Here is a 25,133-nt window from a genome sequence, read left to right as displayed (position 1 = left end):
CTATGTACATGCATGCCACAAGAATTAGAAGAATAATTCTTACTATCCTGTAATGTAATACACAAATTATATAATAGTCTTGTGTTTTTCATAAACAAATTTGCATATCAGCAAAAATCATACCCGTACAAATGTGACCAGACCTATTTTTTATGCTTTATCAACTGTTGCATCAAACAGTTGTTTGATGTACTGTACAGTATAAAATGCATTCCAGATTTCTCTGTTCCTTTAAGAATGGATACAATAAGCAGACTTTTTTTCCCCAGGACTTTCAATTTGAGCAGATAGCGTTTTATCTTAATTAGATCCAGATAGTCAAAAAGCACTACATCTGTTGTGGTCTTCACATATTTTGTGATCCTCTTTGCTTTCTACAGAAAACAACAAGTTCAAGTTTGAAAGAAGGTGTTTGCCAGTCATCCAAATGCTTAGACCAGCTGTTTTTGTTTGTCAACATAGACACAAATGTTGTCATATTGTCAAGTATCACCAATTTACAAGCCTGTCTCTTCTGGTTTGCAGGTACCTGAACTTATTCCCTTAAGGCCGGCGCCCAATGGACATGGCGTTCAACTGTGAGGGCTGGACGGACAGGATTTTAGAGCAGTTCTCTAACCCTGTGCTGTTGCCACGTGGCAGACGTTTCTAGTGGGTTTTGCTTCATTAAAAACAATGGAGTTGTATTTTTTTCTTTTTGCGTCGTGTCTCGTACGTGTCCGGTGAGCGCTTGCCTTTACTCTCCACCTCACACTGGTGTGTGGTGAACATTCTGGCACATAATGGGTGGTATGCATCACCTTGGTGCATGTTACACATTGGAGTGGTTAGTGAGGCAGGGTGTCTTGAAAAGTACTATGGAATTGCAAGTTGTTGTTGTTGTTGTTACTGTTGTTTTTGTTGTTGTTGTTGTTGTTGTTGGGCATCAGTGGCAGTTCCGAATCTATTCCAGAATGACCACAGTTGTGTGGTCGCCAGGTCAACAGTGAGCCTGCAAGCAAGTGTTCTCACCAATGTCATGTATTTCATTCTACCCAATACACACTGAGATAGTTGCACTAACCATTGGATGTTGTGTTAAGCTCTGAGAATTCATGTTTCTTTTGTCTATGCCTCACGTGACACTCTGGTGTTCTTACATTATAGAGTGACAGCCTCACACAGAGTACATTATTAAACAGACTGGTCTACAAAAAACTTAAAACTTGAAATAAATATATGAGCAGGCCAAAAAAAGATGTTCTAAAACTTCAAACCCTATGAAATCAAAACTGACCCTATTGTGTATTGAACATCACTCTTCTCATTCTCTCATTCTCTCTTTCTTCGCTGTGAGCCACAGAGGAACCTGATATGTACTTAATGTAAAAGAGCAGATAAGCACATTAGTTAGTTGCCTTTGTTAGACGTAACCTAATAAGCGTGTGCCATTGTACTGTAGATGAATGCTGGTGAAAGGAACAGGGCTAACCACAGACTAATGATTTGGTGAAGCTTGTGGAAATGTAACACTCTGAGTGAAACTGCTCCACAGAGTGCTCTCCTAAACAACATGCATTTCAATTATTCATAAGAGAGCCAATTTATGTAACAGAGCGTGGAGAAAAAAAAAAGAGAGAGAGAGAGAGAGAAAAAAAACAACTGGTGGTGAGAACAGGACCTGAGAGAGAGCTGTGGTTTTATAGCCTTCCGTGACATGGCAGTAATGATGATCCCTGGCCTCTCTCATTTGTTTCAGAGTGCAACGTCAACATACGCTATTACTGGCAGATGAATACAGAGATTACAGAGCCAGCGTGCACGCTTGGCTGCAGAGGACAAGGCATTGGTATCTAAATGGATTTCGTTCCACTGAAACCAAGGAGAGTGTTTCGGTTATTTACAGCCCCTGAGGGTGTTAATGGTTACCCCTATGCACTGCTATTGTCTAAAAGGTAAAATAATTACTTTGGGTCATGGATAACTGCCGCACGGTACATTTTTAACGTCCTGTATTCTGTGCAGTGAAAATCCATTCGGTGTTTATAACAAGCAGTTGCTCTACATTATTTACAGTGATTGAATGCGTTCTTATGCAACAACCGGTTTCCCATCTTAAAGGGTCACTGCACCCTAAAATAGGTTTTTTGAGCTGTTGATTGATTGAAAATACTCATAAGTGGTGAACTGTACTATTACCAGGGTTAATATTGACAAAAATCGTGTTTCTCGACAAAAGTAACATTTCGTCTGACTTTGCATTGGAGATATTGCTCTCTCGCGCATACTACCGTTTGAAAACATGCCATGGCATGTTGGTCCAAAATACTATTGGAATGCTGACGTTGTCCTGCACTTCTAGTCCGACACTACGTCACCGGGTCGTTACAAATTAGGACTGAAACGCCCCAACACCTGCTGCCCTGATTAGCCTACCTGTGATAAACCATGTCTGCAGCATTCATTCCCAGATTGACACGAAATCACCATGGTTGATTGGTTGCAGCAGTGCTGCATGCTCTCTCCAAATTTCAGAACGTCTCGCCCATTTTCAAAGCCGTTTTCAGAAATGTGAAGTGGGTGGAGTTATGGGGTGAAGTGACTCTTTAATCAAAAACAGATACCACCCCCAAAAAAATTCACTAAGGTGAAAGTAATCGTGTAAACAACAGACCAAAACACTGTCTTGATCATGACATGCTGTCACTCAGTACGTTTTAACCTACTTTCACCTACTGCTTATGTGACATAAACCACATACGGATCTAATGCCTGTGAGTTGCCAAAGTAGGCCAGAGAATATGTAATGCTTGTTTCAGGGACAGCAATGCACTCCACCTTCTCTTTTTAAGCTAAGCCACGGGCATTTCACATATTCCCATTCAGCTGCAGTGAGGGAATTGAATGAGAACGACTTGAGTTTGAGATCCACCTTGACACATTGCACCCAATTAATTTGTATACACACACACACACACACATACACACACACACACACACACACACTGTACACACTCACTCACTCAACCTTTTCCTCCAGAGTTTGTTCTTTTCTGTCTGTAGTTCTTTAGCACAAACGAACGGTTGTGGCGGTATTTTATATTGACTGAATGTGATCAGAATCATTGACCCTGAACCAATGGGCTGTTGACTCATCGCTGCCTTGCCATACTCACACACACACACACACACACACACACACACACACACACACACACACACACACACACACAGACAGTCAGACAGACACACACACACCCTCTCTCTCTTTCTCTTTCTCTCTCACACAAGCGCACACAAACCACCAAAACAAGGTAACCCACTCAAAGACTCATTCACACTCATCAGATGACCATGATTCGGGCAGTAATGTTCGGTATTGATTCCTTATCTGCTCACTATCCACAGGGACCAGATAGCACAAGAGCATGAGGAACACAGAGAGAGACAGCTTGACACACTGAAGCTCACATGCCAAATCATTCTCCATCACAGTGTCATCTACCCAAGCCAAGCCGGTCAGAACAGGCCTGTAGTGTAGGCGGGTGTCCAGTGGGTCTTCACATATCAATATATGCTTTTTTTTACGCTCAGTGATACACCGAAGTGAAGGATTAAGTAGATTATTAGAATAGTATAGACTCGTTCTACGCCAGCCAAAAAGAGCATTAGTCTTGCACTGCTGTCACAACAACGACGTCTTGATGTTCAGAAAAATAGATAAATGAAAGGATAGCTTTTTCAGAACAATCTAAGAGTCATCCGCTAGCAAGGGCACCTAATACCCATCCATTATACCCATGCCAGAAGGCACATCAATCATTGTTAATCATTATGCCTTTGGTCTCGGTGATAGCCCGGCTTTTATCACCATGATGCACATGTTCTGTGTATCTGTTATCACTTGCTTTATGTGTGGTGTAGCATGCTAAAGAGAACTGTGCTGCACTTGACTAGCTGGAATAGATTGTACTTTAAAAAAAAATAAATAATAAAATAAAAAAAATCCTGCCATTTTTTTTCCACATTGCTAATCTCCTCGTAGATTGATGGCTATGCTTTCATCTCTGCATTTATATATATATATTTTTTTTATTTATTTTTTTTTCCTTCGGCAGGAACTTTACAGACAGCTATCAGCGGTCCCGTTTTAAAGCCTCTGGCCACGTCAAGCATTTCTGTAAAATGCTGCAGTAAAGCTGACAGGCTCTGATCTGGGGCCCCCAAACAGGAGCAAATTAGAGCTGTAGGATCCACTGCAGACTAGACTAGACTGGGGCCTGATAGAGTGGAGTGGATGCGTGGCTATGCATTTGATTGCCTGGTTGTGTATACGTGCGTGTAGGTTGTACAAGCACATACACATGGATAAGAGATTTAGTCGCAATAGTCAACACCAAGGTGGAGTTTCTGTAACATATAATATGTTTAATTAGTGTGCTTGCAAAAGCACACTATTGTTATCCGTGCGTTTCATATACTTATTTATCTCAAGTCCAACTTTTGTCTCCCTATCTTGTCCAAGGGATTTAGAGCTAGAGACGCCGTTCCACTTCTCACGCGTGGGTCCTGATGCGAGGATGGTGGCTTGTATACAGCTTTTTGATACGGCATGTCGTTCTCCCGTTATTCCAGTTTTTCCGGTCGATTTTTTCCCATAGGAATGAATGGAAAAGCGATTTTTGAGCGCTGATGCCCACACATTTTTCCACCTGTAGCCCAAACCGTAAGACATAAAATCATGAAATTTGGTATGCTGATAGAGGAGACTACCCTGATTGACACCACCAGGTTTCATGCTCGCCACTCTCACGCTCTAGCGCCACCAACTGGTCAAAGATTGAAAACACGTTCATGCCCGTAACTTTTGATCCGTATGGCCGATTTTTATAAAACTTATACCATTGGAATCCTCTGACTCAGCTGATTCCAACGCACTATGTGACGTCATTTTCCGCCATGATGGATTTTCCACCATTTTGAATTTTGTCCAAAGTCAAAGTAAAGCAACTCTGGCCGCATAGTTCCTCCGATCGTCATGAAACTTGGCACGCGTGATCTACAGACCAAGGCGGATCAACCGCCTTGATTTCGCCTTCATACGTCCAAGCGTTCGCCTGTGACAACCAATTAAATTCAGCGAGCGAAGCCGCCAAACAGGAAGTGTGCCTATCTTGGAAATACTGTGACGTATGAAAGCCATATTTGGTGGGATGACTTGAGACCCCATCCAAAGCACCCTCAATAAATTTGGTGTTATTCGGTCTGTCGATGGCTCTATAATTAGCAAAAACGTGTGTGTTGGCGAATGTATACTATTAAGCAGAATAGCTCATCTTAAATTGCTTAGGTCATGCAGAAATGACATTTCAGAGTGATTTAAGATACAATGTTGATATTTAAAAAAAAAAATCAAATCGAGGCCATTCTTGTAAAACATACTGCTGTAATTCTCACAGCACTATGGAGTCATTCCCTGTATTTACATACCTTCATTATGGGATGATAGTACCCTTCCACTATTCAATTAGTCATTGGATGACATGGATTGTCCGCAACGGTACAATGAAAGTGTGATTCTAGGAAGGTCCGCATCGGGGTGTCTCATCCTGAGACTGGTAAATCTAAGCAATGCCATGGCCCCGAGGGGCAAGTACGGACTTACACGCTGTTAAACATTATGAGTGTTCATTTGGTATATATACTCGACAATCACACAATGTTTCATACTGACGGTGTGTTTTGGATGATTTGTATTGACCTGAGCATTCTGGGTGAACTTCACTCCCAAATTCGGCGAAATACCGGAAGTAGAGCGGTCGCCCTGTCTGAGGACTTTAAGTTTCGTTTTCTGTTGTGATGATGAGCAGACGGCTGTGCACAAAAAACATAGATAATTAATTTACCCTTAGACAATTCCTGCAGTTATCCTGAGTAATCCAGCCCTTTACATTCAGAGATGCGATCATTGACAAAAAGTAAGTTTGATACATACATCGTTAATTCACACTGGTATGCAAGAGGTTTGCTAATACACTTAAACTTGCTCTTGACATGATTTCCATGAAGTAATATACTGTAAGTGTTCTCTGAAATTATAATACTTCATGTGTTTAGCTTAAGAATCTACTGTTTAGCGTTTCTACTGTAAGGACGTAGACTAGAACTAGTCTTGCATCTCTGTACTCTTCTTCTGTTGAGGTGTTGTTGCCTAGTGACGCCCTCTCGTGCAGCCTCATGCTAGTTCATTAGAGACGTTATCTAGTAGTACACCACAGTGTTGGTGAAGTTCATGACGTTAGTTTTGAGTGAGTTTACTGCCAATTACCTTAAGTTGAAGTTGTGTGCGTGTATGACAACAAAAGTAAGTGACCGTAACCTTCGGTCATGTGTATTGGGAGTGGGATGTATCTTTCACGTTGATATGCAAGGACTTAGCATGCTAAACGGAGCATTAGCATTAAGGGTTTGAAATGAAGGAAGCCTGTGTTACTTGTGTGAGAAGTTGAGCTTATAGAATGAGAGATAGCGATAGTTTATTTAGTGACCATATTAATGACAGTTTATTTGGTTCTTTACAGACCACTATACATTATAAGTTTATTCATGCTGTTGTATGGTGGAAGAAAACTCAATAAAGAAACTACCCAGATAGCAAAATGGCATTGAATCAACGTTGAAAGGATTCGTTGAATCTGCATTGAACTCCGAAGTTGTTTCGACATTGAAAGCGCTCGATGAGATTGCCGTTGAAACAACATCACCATTTCAATCATCTAAAACGTTGATTCAACGTTGATTCAACCAGATGTGATTGCCGTTGAAATTACATTGAAATTTCAATGATAATCAAACGTTGATTCAACACTGATTCAGTCCTCATTCAATGGTACTAATATTGAAATTTGGTTGATTCAACATTGAAAACGTGTCATATACATGCTTTACCGGCAGCTGGTTCCAGAACCTCACTGCGTAAGTTAGTGTCACGTTGTCCCAGTAACGCGATTTCCTGTTATAAACAAACGACCTGCAAGTGGCATTTTCTATTTCCTCACCGTGTTGTTTATTTCAAAATGAAAAATGAATTTTAAGCGGTAAAAGTCACTACCATGTCGAGGCGTGTATGTATGCTTCTGGTGTAGGCTAATGTTCACGCTAGTATGGGGGGGGAAAGTGTATAATGTAACGGCAAGCTGGGCTAATCTATGATTACATGAAGTTAGCTAATGCTAGCGTGAACGTCTCCTTTTAGTACACCAGAAGCATACATAAGCGCCTCGACATGGTAGTGATTTTTACCGTTTCAAATTCATTTATTTTAATTTTGAAATAAACAACACGGTGAGGCGATAGAAAATGCCACATGCAGGTCGTTTGTTAACAGGAAATCGCGTTACCGGGACAACGTGACACTCACTCATGCACTCTATGAATACGGTCAAATACAATCTGGTTGTATCGGCTGGCATAACATGTCCGTAATAAATACAGTGCAACAAACTGCGCTTTGAACAGTAAAAATGAATTTAAAAAAGCACAGTTCACCAAACATACCATTGCCATAATAACCATGAATTCAAGTTGGCTTAACATTTGTCTCAAGTCTTACTAAGCAAAATGAATAACAAAGGTGTTTAATATGAAAACAATCATTTTATTCCTTGTTAATGACCTTCACATACAAAAAACAAAGATGGCCTGTTCAATTAATGCAAACAACTCTACTACAAGTTCAATGTGAAGGGTTTTGTCAAAAATTAGTGTTTACTCTGAAGTCAACCATCACATATTTTGCACACATTTTGCCATGACTAACTCAAAGTTATTATTAGGTACAAGAACAGCAGTGTGTTGACATCTTTGCCAGTTCAGATTTCTCTTTGTTGGGCCTATATATACAAATTGTAGGTTGTAATGAGAAAATATGATAAAATAATCATATTTCAACATGGGAGTCAAAATGTCCATCAGATACTGGAAATCAAAATCGTATAGTGTACTCACTGGGTAGGATGCAAGGTATCTATGACGAGAGCATAGTAGCTGCAAAATAAAATTACCAGGATACCCTGCTTCCTCCACAAAAGTAAAAAAATGTGAACAGTCCCTTTCATGAGCTGAACAGAGTTTCTTTCCATAGCTTGCGAAGAAAAAAAGTAGGCCGTGCAGTATGGTGAACATCATGAATCCAACACAAGGAGGCATTCTGATTATTAAAAGGAGAGAGCACAGAAAACACACGTGTCAAGTAATGAGATTTAGAGAGTTTCTAAGTCAAATAATTACTTCCATGGACAAACGGATGGGAGGAGTAAGAGCAGTAACAAAGTAAAATAAAAAGGAAAAGTACTCGGGCAGAGATGTCTTTCAAAAAAAAAAAAAAGGAATGAGCTAGAAAGAATAAAGTTTGATGAAGTTGTGCAACAAATGAAGGGATACTTACCGCAGTTTGCAGAATACCGGAGAAGGTAGAGAACGGAGTGTAGTGGACATCAGGAAGTCAGGCTTATAGGACATCTGAACATCTGCATAAGGAAAAAGAAGAGGGAACACTTTTGGCATACATGTGGAGTTTCAAATAGAGAGAGGGAGAAAGATATCGCTGTGGCAGACCTAGGATGATGAGGTGAGGTGATATGTAGAAGTTATATAACAAAAAGATAGAAACAAGAATTTGGGGATACTTACCACAGTTTGCAAAAGACTGGAGAAGATTGAGAACAGAGTGTAGTGGACATCAGGAAGTCAGGCTTATGGGAATGCAAGAGAAAAAACAATCCTGCCTGGTGTCTTTGTTGAGAGCCAGGACATCTGCATAAGGAGAAAGAAGAGGGGACACTTTAGGCATATATTTGGAGTTTCAAATGGAGAGGAGGGGGGGATAGCTGTGGCATACCTAGGATGATGAAGTGAGCTAAAGCTATGCAACAAAAAGATAGAAACAATAATTTGGGGATACAGTGGTGACAGAAGACCACTGTTAATGAGACCTGTCATGAGACATGACATTATATGGATATTTAAGACGACCACAATCTACCAAAATTAGAATTGTTATGTTTGAGCAGCAAAACCCATACGGAAAAGACATAGAAAAACTTATATGCCAGCAATGTGTTTTATATACAAAACGTTTATGATTTACTAATCTATCAGGTTTTTATATGCCAGTGAAACCATTATAAGATCCTTGCTAAATCTGTGTAACCTGAAACATATAAAACATTGTAACCTGTAAGGACTGTATGACGTTGTATGAGGAAAACGAGAAAGGGGCCACTTTCAAGAGTAAATCATACAAGTTTTGTATATAAAACACATTGCTGGCATATAAGTTTTGTCTATATTTTCCATATGGGAAGAGCTGACTGACGAGCCCACCACAACCCACTAGGATTGCATTGCTAGCAGTGAAAAATGATTGCCTTAAGTTTTAGAAGTTTGGGCAGCAAAAGCGCTGGCTGACGAGTAAATGGTTTGAAATTGTTTGAAAGGCAATATTTGATGATGTTTTTCTGATTAGTCAGTGAAACAGTGGGTCACACCTACGACCAGAGTCGCCAACGCATATGCAGATCATTCTTTTACGTGTGTCGGTAATATTCATAGCTCTCTCGCTACCAAGCTCAGCGGATCAACGGTCCCAGGTGTCGAGAGCTTCCTTCGGTAGCAGCTAGCAGCTAAAGCTGGGTCACGGCAAGGGCTGGAGCTCTGCAAGCTAATAAGCTAACGGTTAGCAGTTAGTTCTGGTGCTCCAATCTTCAAAATGGATGTAGCTGCTACTTGCTAATGGTAACCAACCAACCAACACTAGACTAACCATCCACGTATCGATAACAATTTAACCGTGAATCAATAGCAACCTTTCCAACTTCCAAGTCTAAAAACGAATATTAACATAATAGCTAATCTAGCTGCTAACTCACTAGCATAATGATGTTAGCACTAACGAACAACAAATTCAGTTCTTTCACCAACACGGTCGAACTACATCTTGGAATAACCCATTTAACAACTTTTTCTAGTTTAGTTTCTCAGTAGTGACCGATAAAAAATGAGAAATGTCGAACTTACCTTTACAAATGTTAAGCTGATACTTCTATTTCTTCTTCTCTAACGTTTGCAGTGCAGCGAGAGGATCCAGCTCCTCCGGGAGAAAATTCAAATAAAATGCTGCTTGCTGATTGGATGGTTGATTAAAGCGCGTACCAAAGCTCTATTCTAGAATCTTTGGCCCGTACCTTCGGAACATTGACATTGAAACAATGTTGATGAAATGCTTAACTTTTAATCATGGGAAACCCAACATTTAAGCAATGTTGATTCAACGCCAGTTTTTCAACGTTGAAATTATGATTACACTTAAACATTGAATTGATGTTGACTTTTTAACTTCAACCAAACATCAACCAATCTGACCAATTTTCAACTTTAAATCCATGAAGTTTGCTATCTGGGTAAGGAGAAACTACTGCTTCACAACCAGTATTCTAACCAAAGATTCTAGCGCTGTATGATCTTTGGTTCTAACTGACGCCACCCAAGCAACACAATCAATCAATCCATACAGTCCTTTAGCCCCATAGACAGTAAAAGATAGCCCTCATTAACAATCTCCGACTGGAGGAAGTTTGTACCTGTGCTGTGCGAGTTAACGCTATTACACAGTACCGTTTACGCCGCTACATGGCGTTATTGACCACATAATAACTGTAGTCATGAACAAAAAGGTTTCTTTTCTTTCTTGAAGGGGTTAGCGTTGCCGTTGCTGTAGCCTATGTGTGTCCTGGCTTACAATTCAGTTTAATGAGCTTAGTATTCAATGCATATCTGTATGCTGCAGATATATTATCTATATAAATAGCCATCTACCTATATTTCTCTGTATGTATGGAATCCTGAATGTCTCTGCTGGAACAATACAAAGTTAAACCCCATCTCTTCTCCGTCCTATATTCTAACCGATATACCATCCAGTATAGTGCCACTACCCTACCTGAATCAGTGCAAACCTATAACCTTCCCAATAATAATAGTAATAATAATTAGGTAAAAATAATAGTTTCTGCTTTAGGGAGAAATCTCAGAATTCCCCTCCAGCTAAGGGGGAGCTATGTTTTTAGACTCAGTAGGCAAGCTTATGTGTGGAGACTTAAACTGTGAAGTTTGGCCCACTTATTGTATAGCAGTTAACAATAGGTTCAATGAATTACATCCAACACAAAGTGTTATAGAAAGTATTACTGTGTGTTTTATTTAACTATTGTTCATAGTAAACATTTAATTAATTTAGGCTATGGGTGGTATAGGTGAATTATTACCACACAGTTACTATCTAAAACTACGTAATCCTTAATTGAGATTTCATTGAAAGTGATAGGTTGAACTTTTAAAAAGGGGTTTTAAAAACTGTTTTTGTACTTTCATTTTATTATGTCATAGCCTACTGAACTGAATTCTAAGAGTTAAAAACAAAGGATAAAATAAATGTTTTGTGATGCTTGCATTGCATAGTATTTCATTTAGGATACGCTATATCAAAGCAGTTAGAAGTAACAGTAGTCACTTGACATTTCTGAGGATTTGCATATTTCCACCAGGGCAGTGGTAAAGACATTCTTCAGTGGAGGCACCACACAGTTAATCACACTATCAACATCTTCTTACCTTTTCTTCTGTTATTACTATTCTTTAACTTTATGGTAGACAGTGAGTCCAGCAAATTGAGAACCTAGGATCCTGTTTATGTTTATGAATGTGACTATGTGTATAGTAGCCTATATGTTGAGACATAAGGGTGGAAAAATAGGTTACATTTATATAATGCAAATGATTAAGTTAACAATGTCATTGAATATGTTGTACAAACAAGAAGAGCGAAATGGTAAACTTTTAAGAAATCATCATCCACATCATAGTTTGACGCTGTGTGGGGTTATGGACTTGACAGTTTTGCATGGAATTGCTCATACAGTATATACATATATATATATGTATATGTGTGTGTGTGTCTGTGTGTGTGTGTGTGTGTGTGTGTGTGTGCCTTGTTGCCGGTGTACAGTATTTCTGAATCTGAATATGGACAGGAAATGGCATAGCTTTTATCACATGCAACCAATCCAAAATCGATTTCATATTAGGGATGTTAACCGGTGACTGTTTGACCGATGGTTGACCGTATCCACGTTAACCGACCAAAGTTGTCGCTAGTCGGTTAACAAAAAAAAAAGAGAGGCATCTTTAAATTAGCCTAAAGACAGTGGACTAAACGTTACTACAGCTAGCCATCTCATTCCAAGAAGATCTTTTTTTCGTGAAGTTAACAAATTATCCCTCACACTAAATTTTTCATAACTCGCCTGCTTGTAGGCTAGGCTACGTAATAAACCAATAAAAACATTTGGCACGAGGTCACAGCGGTGGCCGGTGCGTCTTTTGCAATCTGGAAGTGCGCTGTTTTATCCATTGGTTTTATCGTGTTGCAGTCTAGGCAACTTTCCGCATAAGATGGGCTTAGATTTGGAAAGACATTACATCTACATTTCAGGAAGGGTCATCAATGGTAACAGATAAGGTAATGATCATCTTTCGTTATTATTGTTAGCACTTCCTCAAACTAAACTGGCGCTGTAGGGGATTTAAAAAAGTGATGTGAGTGAAAGGGCGGCGCCGGGGCTGTGTGTAGCCTATGAGCGGGGGACAGAGAGATGAGAGTTGGGAAATTGCGTGGCTGTTATTTCAAATAGCATAATTTATTTTAAACGAACCGGTTAACCGGTTTCAACCGGCTAATGAGCCTCGGTGGTCGGTCAAGAAAATTTTTAGTTTTCGCCATCCCTATTTCATATTCAGACACGTTAACCAGTAACAGCCTGGTTGCTTTGACATATCAACACCAAATTTGATCCTATTACACCATTTGAACAGGTGAGTCGTCCTATTTATTCTACCATCAATTTGAGGCTATAACACAGTGGTTCTCAAACGTTTCTTTCATTCCCCACTTTGATCAAGGGGGCTTTCTCGAGCCCCACCTGTCCATCATCGCTCTAAGAAAGTATAGGTCAAGCTCAAAATTGTCACATTTATAACGTCACTTGCTAAATATACATCAGTAACAAATAACAGTTAGGCTACTACAGATAAATATCAGTTCAAAAATAGAGAAAAAATAAAAATCTAAATCAATGACCAATAACATCAGTTTTTTGTCATTGACAAGGTGTCAATCCTTGCTTCAAAAAAAGCTGATTTCCAAAAATACAGCAAAAGGACCAACTATATGCTACCATTTTGTTATAAATTAAGTTCAACACTCTTACTATCTTATTCAGGTCAAGCCTTGACGCGAGCGCTTCCCTGAATGAAACAATCCGTCTGTTGCGCATCGGGCACTACCGTCTTTATCACGAAGATTGCATTTCTTTTACCTGCTATTATCTGGGCCCCAACCGAGCAAAGTCCCTCACAGTTTTCCCATTTGATGTCCTGTTCTGCCAGGTAGACTAATTGTTGAGATCAATGTTGAATAGTTCATCTGAAGTGGCCCTACTTTTGGCATACTCGCAGAATATCTTCGGCCGCTGTCAAGTTAACAAAGCGGACATGATACCTAAACCACCTTTGTAACTGTCAGTGGCCTTGTCCACTTGCAAGGCAAAACATGAGTGTTTGCGTTTGTCAAGCAGTTGTTCTTCGAGATCGCAGAACAGCAATTATGTCGTCGGACAGATAGCCAAGATATCCTTCAATTTCACTGCGCTCGTCTATAAAATGAATGTTTTTTTTTCCGTTTCCGCTGCAATTAAAATTACGACTTCAATCATTTTTTTCGGACTATGATTCCAGGACAGACTAACATTTTCATTTGGTCAATGATAAGCCTACAAGAGTCTAGATTACCTTGTTTGTGTTTGTTTTGTGAGATGGAGGTGCATTCTCGTAATTATCAATAAAGGAGGGCACAGGCTACAGATTAAAAAGAAGTATCCGGTTTTTCACGTCAGCTCGCGCCCCACCTGGCATGTCTCAGCGCCCCACTAGTGGGGCGCGCCCCACAGTTTGAGAAACGCTGCTATAACACATTGCAACTTACTCAACAGTGAGTAAACAGCAGATGTTCCCGCAATACTCCTAACATTACTCCTAACATTACTCGTATTATACATGCCTAGTTCCTTAGGCTCCTTCCTTCTTTCACTGGTTACGTGTTTCATGCTGGCTACACGTGAACAACTCATACATAATTCAACACAAGGTCTACAGACCTTAGAGGTGTACATTTCATTTCCATACATCAAAGCATTCGCCCATGGCAGCCAATCAAATTCGATGGCGAAGCCTCCAAACAGGAAGTGAGGTCAAATCTCGGAAACGCTTTGAGGTGTCAAGACCATATTTGGTGGGACGATTTTGGACACAATCCAAAGTAGCCTTAGTAAATTTGGTGTAATTTGGCCACTAGGGGGCGTCGCAATTAGCAAAAATGCATTTTGTCTCATATCTCTTTACATCTTTGGGATGACATCCACATTTTTACATTGGAGGTGCTCTGGGACATACCACTGATGAACCTAGGCAACCCGTCACGTCAGTGTAAGAATTTGGCAATCGAGGGTAACGCCGCCAAACTCGAAGCAGCTTTGCGTCTTGGCCAAACTTTAGCGTTTTGACCTGAGGGCGAGCGGTCGCGTCTCCTGCCGGAGCGCTTTCGCGGCGCGTCGGAGCAAGCACACTTCGCACTTTCCCACCGGGAAATGCATTCTAGTTACAGCATCAAATGTTTGGAGTGGTAGGTCATGGTTAGGTGATGGCCATTCTTTGAATCAGAGCAGGGCATGTTAAATAAGATTTAGATTCAATTTCAATTCAATATGCTCAACAAAGAAATCCCTGTATTTATGCCTGTGTTACTATGACAACAGGCACTATTGTAACACAAAAATTAACTGGGCCTTGAACCCCTAGATTACATCCATAACAGCAACTTTCAATTCACAGACACACACGTCTGCAAGCTTGTTTTCTAATGTCTGTATGTTCTTTCTTTATTACCATGTATGACTGTTTTTTGTGCTACTCCACGTGCCTTTTGAACTGCCCCTAGGGAATTACTAAAGCAATTTGAATTAATTTTCAGTTTTGTCTGTGACTGGAATAACTGTACCAGTTATTGACTAGTAAGTATACTTTATTTTAGAATATACAATGTGGAACAATAATTAACACCAAACAATAATGAATGAGTTATGGTCCAGGCAGCATGTGATTTGTCAAGACTACACCCTCTTGCTGAGGGGACAGCTACTGTACATATCTCTCAGATGGTGATCTGACAGAGAAGCCTCTCTCCAGGACATCACGTTTCAGTATGTGCCAAGCCAAACAGACTGGGCACAGTACACACTCCTCCTTCAATATGACTCGTATCAGCCTCTGAGAATTGATGAAAAAAAACCACCCCCCTGAGGTTTGAGTGTGTGTGTTGGTATGTAGGTTGGGTGGTGGGTGTTTGAGCAAAATGGTTGTGATTGTGTGGGGCCGCATGTTGGTGTACTTGCTGTAGACTTGGATATGCATATGGGTGTTTGTGTTTGTCTGTGTGTGTGTGTGTGTGTGTGTGTGTGTGTGTGTGTGTGTGTGTGTGTTCACGTGGGTGGGTGGGTGGGTTTGAGTTTCTGACTCTCATGGTTATTCCACCTTTGAGTTTGCTGCTCAGGGCAGCCATTGATTCATCATCCTCCCCAAGGATGGAGACGAGAGTCATCCAAGAGAGCGGAACGACAGACACTCAAGGTCACGGTAGACACAATAGCAGAGAATAGAAAAATGCGGGAAGGAGGGATGGAAAGCGGAGGGTGGGATGAAAGAGACGACAGATAGAGAGTCGGAGAGTTGAGAAAAGTTAGGGTACAGCAAGCGCCTCGGTAACACACTTCATCACTGTTGTGCTGCATAATTAAAAACACAGCTAACAAGGCCTAAAAGCAGTGGTTGACTTAATTAATGCTCGCATTCTGACGTTAATTAGCTGACTTGGTTTATAATAAGAGTTTATAATTATTGAAACTAAGATTAATGCCTGAACAGCAATTAACTCGGTGTGGCCTCCAGAATTCATTCTCAAGACTTCTCAAGAAAATATAAATATATTGCACTTTTAGGGGGAGCTCTAGAGTCTGAAATATCTAAAACTGCATAGTATTCCTCTAGCATAATGTTTTACATATAATTGTGCCATACACATTATAAATATAATATATTTAAGCAATACACCATGAGAGGCCGTAGTTCCTCTATCTGAATGGTTGCCATGCCACATCGAGACGCGGCTACTCTTACTTTGTATAAGTTGTGTTAGCACATTACTATAGAACGAAATGCGGTCAAGGTGTGTGTTTGTGTTGGATTTTACACCGGCATCGAGCACGACTCGGCCATAATAAAGGACCGAAACTATCAGTTTTAGAATATGCATTACATAATACATTTACATACATTACATTACACTCATTTTCAGTCGCCACCTCCACTATGAATACCTGACGTTGGACATATCATAACCTTTGTCCCTCTCTCTGTTATGCTCTCTTTTACACAACTCCTTTTTTTGCCGTGGTTGGATTTCATTCCATTCGAGTGTAAATTTGTGTAAGATCCTGATATGCTGTTGGATGGAATTCAAAGCGACAGGAGCAAGAGGATCTTATCTGATGGAAAGACGGGACTTTGAACCAAAAATGCTGACATGATCATTAAAGTGGGGAACAGTGCGAGGAACATGGCCGAGGCCTGGTCCCTTTGTTCACCTATCGACAGCATAATAGATTCTATGAGCCCTTTGATTCAATATGCACCACTTGCAGTTTCTTGTATCTGACAAGGACAAAAAAAAGACTTGTGATCATGATATTCTGTCAATTGTATTGATTGAACCTTTTCTACTTGGGGTGCTCATTGAAAAGGGTTTCTGAAGGCTTTCTTTCCCTCTGGCCAATCTTCCGTTAATGGTCCTTCCTCGGAACAGACGGCACGCTTGTCCCTGTGTCATTTTAATGGTCTTTATGATGGCCCTGTATCACATGAAAGGAGTCATGTAGATTGAAAGAGGACGGTCTCGCACAGAGCTTTGAATTGGCGTAGTTAACCTGAATAGTAATGTACCTTTGTCTTATTCTCTCTCTCTCCTTAATCGGATTTGGTTCAGAAAACTGGGTTATATAAGAAACTTATGCTAATAAAGAATTTAATAATTAAATCTACATTCGGTTAAAGGGAATCATGAAGTTGTGGTAACACTTTATATTAGCACACACATATTCACCAGTAATTAGCTGCTTACTAACATGTATATTAGTAGCATACTAGCCATTTGTTAGTCATTATAAGTCACTAATTAATACCTTACCGAAGTTGTCATTAAACATATACTTTTTAGAAAGTTGTTTGCCTTATGCATTTATTTATTTATTTTTGGCACAGCTCACGTCTCTCTCTGTCAGACTGTCAAGATGAATGATGCATTTTTGTTCTTCAATCTCTATAGCCCTTTCTCCAACAAGGCATGAGTGTATTGGTATGGCTCCCCAGTATACTTCAAACTTTCAACAAAAGAGAACAAAAGCCTGCAGAGTTTCCCTGAAAAGGTTGCCACCCCAGCTGATCTGTAAACCACACCGTCCTCCCCCACTGTGTCTCTCCGTGTCCCTGGTGATTCAGAGGGAAGGTGAGGTCTGTATGGCCGTGTCCGTCTGCTCATCACCTCTGACTTCCTCACTCCTCAGCTCTCCACAACACAGCACGCACACACACACACACACACACACACACACACACACAGAGAGAGAGAGAGAGAGACAGACAGACAGACCGCACAATACCACAGACACACACATACTCCTTTCCACACAGACACACACAGATGCAGACACACACACACACACACACACACACACACACACACACAGCCATGTCTGAACTACAGAATCCCGAGTCTTGCCGACATATTGAGCATTTAGAAACATGGACTAAAAGTGGATATTAGCTGTCTATGCACTTGTGGTGATGTTCAGTCAGACATCAACTTCAGAGGAGCTACAGCACACTGATCAGGAGCTCTTTGGGGTGCAGCCTTAGCCGTGGATGTCTGTACACTCCAGCCAGAGGATGCTCACTTCAAAAGGGAGGGATCCAAAGCATGCTTAAGTTCCCTAAAAAATCACAAACACATGCCTTTGATGACTGGCTCTCTGAAGCTCTATTAAGATGACACTGGTGGTTGCACATGGCTTTGAGGTAGGGACTCATGCAAAGGCCTTGTACTGCTGCTAGTGGTTTCAACATTTACACTGAGGCCATTTTGAAATATGGATTTAAGTGTATTATAAAGTCCTTAGGTTGTTACATTTGTTTTATCTTACTAGTAACATTCACTTGTGACAGATATCGTTTGAGATTGGGTAGCAATTACCTATAGAGCCTGAATTCATTTGACACAATGGAGATTAACTAAATTCTATTGTCTAAATTCTATTCATTGTAAATAAATGTGTCAATAAACGTGCTCGGAGTGCTACTGTAAAGAGTACTGTGCTGACCATGCAGCTCAGCCCTGCACTTGGCTGGACTTGAACCCAAAACTGCAGCACCTCAGATCGGGAGTCGAGCATGCTATCGATTGAGCTGAAAGCCCAGGCTACTAGCTCTCTCACTAGCACGACTCTGAAGGCGTCCGAGGGTTAACACAACATACATGCTGCACAGCTATGGACCAGCTGGCTACCGTTGCACTCCAACTGACTGACCACTACCCCCCTCCCTCCCTGTCCTTCCTCCATCTCTTCCCCCCTTCCTTGCACCTGAAATAGCAGTGCAGTGCCTGGGCTCTCTTTCAGTCAGACTGGCAGGTACAGTAGAGAGGAGTAGAGTGGAGACGAGAGGAGAGGAGAGTTGGCTGCCTCGTCTGTCAGGACATTCTGAGCGAAATCGCTTCTTTCTCTCGCCCTACTTTAATGTGTCTCCGCTTTGTAAAGCAGGGCTCAGGCTTCCCTTTCAAAATGTCCGCATGAATTACCTTGGACAATTTTCTCCCTCCCATGTGGTCCTCCCGCCGTGTGGTCAGACTCATGGAGACCACAGTGATCTATTTGAAATGTCTGATCTTTTTTTTCTCTTTTTTTGAATATCAGTAATTTAGTTTTGGAAGTTTTCTTGCAAGTCAGTCCTTCTCTCACACTAGTTTATACTGGCCAGCCCACATTATGTTAAGAAACTTGCCTCCACACTGTTTATTATATGGCTAGCTGAAAATGTAGTTAAATGCCTAATATGTAACAGAAATAGACACCCTTATGCATTCTGTTTACTTGGTTCTGGAGTCATTTTGAATAGGAAGCCAAATGGTAGATGGGATATGACAAGGCTATTGTTTCTCTAGACAGCAGACATCCTGTCCACTTACGTCCTCCATTTGAAGCAATCAATATGTCATCATCAGAAACTGCCTGCAGGGGGCTTTGTGTGTGTGTGTGTGTGTGTGTGTGTGTGTGTGTGTGTGTGCGCGTGTGCCTGTGTGTGTGTGTGTGTGTGTCTTGTTTTCTGTTTTCTAAGCATGTACAGTATGTGTGTGTGTGTGTGTGTCTTGTTTTCTGTTTTCTAAGCATGTACAGTATGTGTGTGTGTGTGTGTGTGTTGCTGGGTGAAGCGCTCAGGTCACGTTAATGAAATAAACAATCAGCAATGACAAACTCTCCTTCACTTGAGTCATCCTGGTCATTCTCACAGTCAGAGAACAGGGCATTCATTTTTGTTGTGGAAGGAAATAGTGATTTGAGGATTGCTGTGTGTGTGAGTGTGTGTGTGTGTGTGTGTGTCTGTGTGTGTGTGTCCGAGAGAGAGAGAGAGAGAGAGCGCTGTATGTGTGTGTGTGTGTGTGTGTGTGCATGTGTGAGTGTGTATGTGTGAGTGTGCATGTGTGTGTCATGTGTTGTGTGAGTGTGCATGTGTGTGTTGTGTGTATGTAAGCACAAACATTCCCTTCCCTTCACCTCTGCTGTCCTTCTTTGACAGTTGCCAGGACAGGGAGAGAGAGAACAAGGACTGCATATGAATGCTCCGCTGTGGTCACAGAAATAAATAGCTCACTAATCAGACATTTTTTTTTTTATTGTTTTCTACTTACGACTGAGAAATCTGCCAGTTAAAGGACGTTGAAATTGTAAATAATGGGGAAATTGGGAGGAGTTTTTGTTTTGTTTGTGGAGGGAACATCAGAGCGTTATAGGATGGTTTCCTCTGATACATAACATCCGATCTATCCACATGCCCTATTGACTTTACTCATGTGGGTACACCCAAACAAATATCAGACAGCTTCATGTCTTTCTGTTTGTCATGCTATTTATAGAAAAGATGACATTTAGATGTCTTAGTAGCCAAGCGGAAAATACTCAGAGGACACACAATGCTCATAGTATCAGAGCTCTTTATGTAAGCGTTGTTCCATTAAAGCAAGTCATGCTTGAAGCTGTACCATCTGACCTTTCCAAAGGTTGTTTTCTTACACCATCTAAGATGGCTTTGTTTTGTCAAGCAAGTCGACATTCACAGCTTAAATGATATAGTTAGCTGTTGCAAAGGCCATGTTGACGCATAGACCTGAGCCAAGTGTAACTGAGTGTCTCACAGTAGCTGTGTGTCCTGTGTTAGATTTGTCATGACTCAAAAGCATGTCTTTCATGTTGACATTCAGAGCTTGTCTGTGAGACAGTATGGTCAACTTAATACATGTTTAGTGCCAGTGAAGCTTTCTATTCACCAGACAGTTTTATCCAAGAGACTTATTATGTCAATTGTGTTACAAGGCTGTACAAGGTGTTTCTTCACAGAGCAATGTGTGGTTAAGTGCCTCGCTCAAGGGCACATGCAGTGAAAGCCAGTACTTGAACCCATAACTTTTCAGGCCACTGCATGCTAGTCCAGGTTCTTAAACACTATGCTACAACCACTTTCTTATCAGCAAAAGCACTAATTATCAGGAGTTTGCTGAGTTTGTTTCTTACCAAGATACTGTATGTCAGCCTGGCCTGCACAGCAACCAAATTAGACATACAGTACATCTAGGTAAAGGCTAAAGAACTGGGCTAGCATGCAGCAGTCAGACTCTGTTGTGCCCTTGAGCAAAGCACTTAACCCCGAGTTGCTCTGGCAAGACTGGCCCTTGTAATAATTGAGTTACTGAATTGATTGAATTGATTGAATAATTGATGTAAATTGATTTGGATAAAAGTGTTAGTCAAATGAATAAGTAGGCCTATAAGTGTAAATCATGGAAATCAACTACTCAAGTAGCAATTCCACAGCACATCTGAAACAAGGTGTGGTCATTTGATTACAATACATGCTATTCAGTAATGGTCCTCTGCAAATAATAGCACAGCTCTGACTAAGCCATATTCTAATTAATAAGATTATTTCAGGTATGCTGAGGGGAGGAGGAGATTGCTCCTGTACTTGCATATGAAGAGTTTGGTTCCAAAACGCTATATCCACCATTTTAATGAATTTTCATAAATATATTTTTTTAATTTTGTTTTGCAAGTAATTTCAGTGGAACTGTATTGGTTTATGTTTAGTTGAATTGTCTTTACTCAATCAAAACAAAACAACTGCATTTTTATTGATATTACCTGAAATACACAATTAAATAACATGACTTTTTAATGTTTTTTAGCGTTTTGGAATCAAACTCATATACATATACAGCTTAACATAAGAGCTTTTGTCCTCCATATGAATCTAGTCAGTACTCTGCACAACACCCCAAGAAACTCATTCAGCCCTATAACTGATGCCTTTCATTTCATGCACTGTTGGGGCATATTGAATATGTATGAGCTAATATCATATTCTACTAGGCAATCATGATTGGACATGTTAATTAAAGTATTGTATTGGCAGAGGTGCTTAGCGCATGGACCACAGGCTTGAATAATTCTTTATGTCTCTTAATATGGATACACTTCTTTATCATTTCGATCACCAGACCCAGAAAGCACTGCAGAGTCAAAGATCCACATAGAATGAACTCTCCTGCCAATGTTCTGTTTCTCCGAAGTAAATGGATGCTAAGCAATCTTTGAGTTTAGGCCATCAGAAAGAAAACAATATAATTCCCTTTTTTAAATCACACACCATCTTATATAACTCTGTGCTGACTCTGATCTTTCAAAAGGTGACAAAGTTAAACGAGTAAAAAACAAAAAGATGTATTGTGTTAAGAGTGAAATCAAATGAAACTCGCCCACTCCCCCCCCCTCTCTGTTCAGTTGATAGTGACCCAGAGGTGGTGTCCTGCGAGAATAGTGCACTTTTAGAGCAATATATCTCTCTGGCCATCTGACAGAGGCCGTTTTGCCCCTTCATGGGGGATTAAGAGCAGAGGGCCAACTCACCCTCACAGGATCGAACTGGGACAGAGGGGTGACAGCACAACGGAGAAAAAAATAATAATAATAAAATAAAGTGAAGGTGAGCTCATTGTCTGTTCTATCACTGTGTGAACAATGAATCCGATTCATTTCATAGCTCTTGGTGACTTGGGCAAGCGACCGTTAGCATTCAGATGAAGCAGTCTTTTCAGCTATCTATTTGTCTGTCTATGTTAGACACACCAAAGGGTATGTGCAAACGATTTTTCATTCAGTTCAACTCGCTATTGTGAATGACACTGATACTGCTTAATTGCAATAAAGCACACACACACACACACACACACGCACACACACACACGCACGGCAAGCTTTCCCAACATTACACACAGAGGTTAATCATGGATGTTCACCGAGTTCACTCTCTGTGCACAGGCATGCTCAGCGAAGCGTGCGTTATGAGCCAAATGGTTTTCCAGCTCGCGCACCGCGCGCACAGCACAGGGGACAGGAATAGATCCCAGATGTTTAAACTGTGCGCTGCGCTACGCCGGTGAACGTGTACCTATCCATCAGCGCCTGCGCTCGCGCTCACCCCTCAATTTGTCAAGATTACCACAAAAGCCAAACTGTCTGGCGAGTTGGCAAATGAGGTAATTGAGGGCCATTAGTGATGCGGTGCCCTTCAGCGAGGGTGTGAAATCTAGTCGCGTTGGTGGCGGACGGCGTCGGCTACGCTCCTACGGAGATGGCGGCCTCTGTTTTGGGGGGTGGGGGGGGGGTGGTAGGGACGGTAGTGGCGGAGGGTGGGGGTGGGCTGCGGGGGGTCTGGTCAAGGTTGCTGTCTAATAAATGAGATCCTGTCATGTTTGCAGATGCTCAAGGTCCTCGGTGACGCTCGGCTCAGCCCCTTTATCAAGAGGTGGCAACGCACACACTCATACGCACACGCGTGCGCACGTACACAAATAGACACACACTCACACGCACGTGTACGCTCACACACACACACACGCACACTCTCACGTACGCGCACACTCATGTACATGCACACTCAATCAGACACTCTCTCTCTCTCTCTCTCACACACACTCTCAGACACACAGACAGACTCACTCACTCACTCACTCACTCACTCACTCACTCACTCACTCACTCACACACTCACACACTCACACACACGCCATCAAGAGTCAGGACCCTACTCATCTCTCATATCTCCATCCCAGTCTGTCCCTCTCCCTGTTTGTGTATTTCTCCCAACATGACACTCTCTCCATCTCCCCATTTTTCTCTGGCTTACAGACTAGTGTTTTCTTCACAATACATGGTATTGTTGTTTACTTGTTTACACATCCATCTCCTGCTTCTGCTCTGTCCCTCTCTATGCTCTCGGGCCCCCACTCAGTCACCTCCCACCTCTCCTTCATCTCAGTCTGGTCTCACTGTCTTCTGCTGCACACACACACTCCTCCTCTTTAGCCTGATCATCACACAGACCCGTCACACACATGGACATAAAGGAGAGATAATGAACAAACACAGCCATTATTGATATACTGTAGGCTGCCAGGGTCCAAATCACACTTGATTTGGATAGTCTACCCAAAGACTATCTACTGTACAGGTGCTCAGGTTATCAGCAAACTGTTGTAAATCATATCTTGATTCCTGGGTTCGTCTACCGGTGGATTCCTCACTTTATAAAGACACATGAAGGAGATGGATATGCTCAAGAACAGTTTTGCGGCCATGAATTTCCCAGTTTACTGACATTATAAAATCATTATTGTTTCTAAATTATTCCTCAACATATAAATTCTTCAACATATTTGGATACTAGTAAATACTCAAGCTCATACTGTCAATAACATCTGTTGACACTGTTTACTGCTATGGTACGGTCAAGGTAAAGAGTTTGATGTAATAGTGGTGTGCATATTGGAGAAAGAAAACAGACTACTCCTCTAAAACTATTTATGTTCTGCGAATGGAACTCTTCAATGATGAGCCCAGTGTAGCCCAGCCATCAGACTCTGTTTGTCCTATTTTGCCTCCTGTCTCTGTTTTCCGTTATGGAGTATGTTATAAATTAACCCAATCAGCATGCACCTGCAGATGAATAGTTTACAGTTTGATATACATAATTAATATATATATGTGTGTGTGACCAGCTATTGCTGTTATTGCAGCATTCCACACACACATACGCACACACACAGGCGCTAGAATGCATACACAACATACACAACAACATACACACAAGCAAAAGATGAGAAACCAAAACCAAAATTTGTATGGTCAAGGCACTGTGCTGCAGAAACAAAGGAAACCTTGGATGTGAAACAGGCTAACAGGACATGTCTTCCATATTCTGTGTGAAGTCAGATCAGAGAGACCAAATGCATAAATCAATAAATAAACAAGCATACATGGGATGACAAAAAAGCCTCTGATTTGCCCTGATGCAACAAGAAAGCAACCCCAAGTGTATGCAAAAACTGTGTTGGGGAATCATCTATGTGCTGATTAACACACTTTCCCCAGTGTGTTGTTGCGCATTTATGCTTGTAAATAAACCCACCATAGATTTCAGCTCAAATATTTCATCTTATGCAAAAGGCCTCTTTTTGAGAGAGAGAGAGAGAGAGAGAGAGAGAGAGAGAGATACAGAGAGAGAGAGAGAGAGAGAGAGAGAGAGAGAGAGAGAGAGAGAGAGAGAGA

The sequence above is a fragment of the Sardina pilchardus genome, chromosome 19 (assembly GCF_963854185.1).
Source record: "Sardina pilchardus chromosome 19, fSarPil1.1, whole genome shotgun sequence".
Classification (NCBI taxonomy): domain Eukaryota; kingdom Metazoa; phylum Chordata; class Actinopteri; order Clupeiformes; family Clupeidae; genus Sardina; species Sardina pilchardus.
Note: the sequence above shows the minus strand (reverse complement) of the source record.